A 2914-nucleotide genomic window follows, 5' to 3' on the forward strand; every position below is an offset into this window, starting at 1 on the left:
GCCCCACAGGGGGCGGATCGGGGGCGTGGCCGGAGTGCACTGCGCTGTGGCTATTCCCTGCCCCCAGGGGCTTCAGCTGCAGAATCTCCGGGAGAAGCCTCCCCTGGACATTGTCCCACTGGTGCAGGTCCCAGAGCGTCCAGCTCAGCAACTGGGAGGTCCTGGAAGGAGGGTCCAGGACCATGTGTGACGAAGTGGGACTATTCTTAATGTTTCCTCTGAATACTGTAGGGGTGCCTCAGTTTCCCCTATGCAGTTCTTAAGTCTCTAGGTGGTGGGATAAAGGCCAGTGTGCATAATGGCCGACACTCTGTTTCCTGGCAACAAATGGCCGGGGTCCTTCCTCCCTGCAAGGGGATAGCTAAAGGTGAACAAAGAGATCAGGTGACCCAGAGGTGAAAGTAAGCCGGTCCGGTCCGGTCCTGCGTACCAGCAAGAGCCAGTACACCGTGCCGGATTGCACCGGGCGGGGCGCTCCGGGTCCTTTAAATCCTGCCCGCAGCTCCCGCCGCTGCAGGGAGCCCCGAGCCCTTTAATTTGCCCCTGAGCCTCGGGGGCTCCCAGCCACCTCTGCAGCTGGGAGACCCAGGGTGATTTAAAGGCCCTGGGGCTCCCAGCCACAGCTGGTGCCCCAGGGCCTTTAAATCTTGAGAGGCCCCGCCTCTTCCAGTTGAGGCCATGCCCCCCTCAGGACTCCGGCCGTACCGGTAAGTCCTGTAAGTTACTTTCACCCCTTAGGTGACCTCCTGGCCCGGGAAAGAGACAAAGGCCAGAGAGGAGGGGATGGAGAGTTTCAGTTTGGAGCTGGCTGGGGACGGGAAGTGAGTGCAGACGGGGTTGTCTGGCTCGCTGGGCTCCAGAATGGACCTGGCTGGGGGCCCCGTTCACTGTACCTACAAGCTCTGTTTTAGACTGTGTTCCTGTCATCTAATAAACCTCTGTTTTACTGGCTGGCTAAGAGTCACGTCTGACTGCGAAGTGGGGGGTGCGTGCAGGACCCTCTGGCTTCCCCAGGACCCCACCTGGGCGGACTCGCTGTGGGAAGCGCACGGAGGGGCATATGCTGAATGCTACAAGGTCAGACCCAGGAAGGAGAAGCCGTGTGAGCTTCTTGCCCTGAAAACAGTCTGCTCCAAAGAGAGGAGGCTCCCCAAAGTCCTGACTGGCTTTGTGGGGAGCAGTTCCAGAGCATTAGCGGGGGACTCCGTGACAACTGGTGGCAGCAGTGGGATGCACTGCACCCCATGAATGGCGCTTCTTGCAGTAAGTGACTGGGGAGCAGTAAAATGAAGGGCGGATAATGAGGACCAGGCGTGCTGAAGGCTCAGAGAGGGACGGTTTCAGGGAGCAATTAACCCCTGGGAGTGCGTGACCAGCGAGAAGGACTGTTGGAGTAACGGGGTCCCCCTGAGGACTGCAGCGAGCAGTCTCAAGGGCGGAGGAGCCTGCAGCTTGACCCTGGGAGAGAGAAGGACTTTTGCAGTAACAGGGTTCCCCTGGGGATTGCAGCGAGCGGTCCCAGGGGCGGAGAAGTTTGCAGCTCGACCCTGGCAAAGAGGTAGTGACCTCGAGAAGGGCTGGCACACTGGGGGGTCTTCCTGGAAACCGTGGGGGAGCTAAGAGCACAGGCCTGTGAGTCCAGAGCAACTTGGGAACAGTGAAGTGATGGCCTATCACCATCTCCTCAAGAAGGACATTGTGATCCTGTGCAAAAAGGGAGGGTTACGCATTGGGAAGTTCACCAAGGCCCAGTTCATCGCGCAGCTGGAGGACAAGGACCGCTCTAAGGAGCAGATTCCTGACCCAGATGGGGCTCCAAGAGGATCTGGAAGCAGCAGGAGCAGTAGCCAGGCATTCCCCAGAGTCTGGTCCCCAACCAGACGGGGGTCTTCACGATCGGGTTCCCCATCAGGGGATCGGAGATGGATGGGTTTGGAGCTGAGTCCGAGAGAGCAAGAGGACCGTGAGAGAGAGCAAGAGCCCAAGGAAAAGCTGCAGGAGAAGAAACAGCAGCATGGACTGGCGATGGTGGAGCGGAGCGGCATAGGGGACTTCCCAGGGGTGAGTGGGGATAGACCCCGGGCTGCCAGTACCGCAGGGAACCTCGACACTAAATTGCTGCCCCTGGTTAAGGGGGGGGGGGATGTGGATGCCCACCACACAGTCGTCGAGCAGGCGGGTGATTTGAACCAGGGGGACCCTGCGGAAGAGCCCCGGTATCTAGCCCCCTTGCTGGGTCCCAAGGCCATAGATGCTGTCAGCCAGATGGGTGGGGTAGTGGACAGGCTCCCACTCCTGGCCCCGGCCTATACGTCTGCGTGGAGTCTCCTGGGCTCAAGCCCCTCGGACCCCCAGTGGGAGCGGAGGGTGGTGGTCAATGGGGGGACATGCCTGGGGTAGCGAGACCCTGGGACAGAGAGAACTGTTGTCAGGCCCCGCGTGGTGCAGCCGCAGATGCTGAAGGGCTGTGACACCTGGGTGAGGGTCCCCGGGATGAAGCCCCTCGTCCTGCCTATGGCCCAGATCCCTGTGCAGACCCAGGAGGGGTCGGGCTGGCTGGTAGTTGGGGTTCTCCAGGATATCGGCTGTGAGGTCCTGTTGGGGGGTGACTGTGTCTCTTTGGGACAGGATCCAGGCCCTGCTCCTGTAATGGCGGAAGATTTGAATTTGAATCCAGGGAACCAATTGGCTAAGATGGAAATGGTCAGTGAAAATGCAAATGACCTGGCTGGCAGGGGGGAGGAGCTGCTGGGCTCAGAATACCTGCCTGTCTGTAACCAGACCCCTGGGGCTGAGTGGGAGGGAGAGATGCTCCCCGCCCCCCTGCACACCGGAGAGGGGGCTCACGCTGGCTCTGATGCTGTGACCAGAGCAGGGAGCTCCCTGCCTGCCCCCACTGGGACAGCAAGGGCAG

The 2914-nt window shown here is 60.4% G+C and overlaps 1 protein-coding gene across 4 annotated transcripts in view; it reads right to left on the reverse strand.

Annotated features, from left to right (window-relative positions):
- Positions 1–2914, reverse strand: part of EXOC3L2 (exocyst complex component 3 like 2) — a 38225-nt gene that overhangs the window by 5826 nt on the left and 29485 nt on the right. The window lies entirely within an intron of this gene.

This window comes from Terrapene carolina, unplaced genomic scaffold (genome assembly GCF_002925995.2).
Source record: "Terrapene carolina triunguis isolate 2854851 unplaced genomic scaffold, T_m_triunguis-2.0 Scaffold517, whole genome shotgun sequence".
In the NCBI taxonomy this organism is placed as follows: Eukaryota; Metazoa; Chordata; order Testudines; family Emydidae; genus Terrapene; species Terrapene triunguis.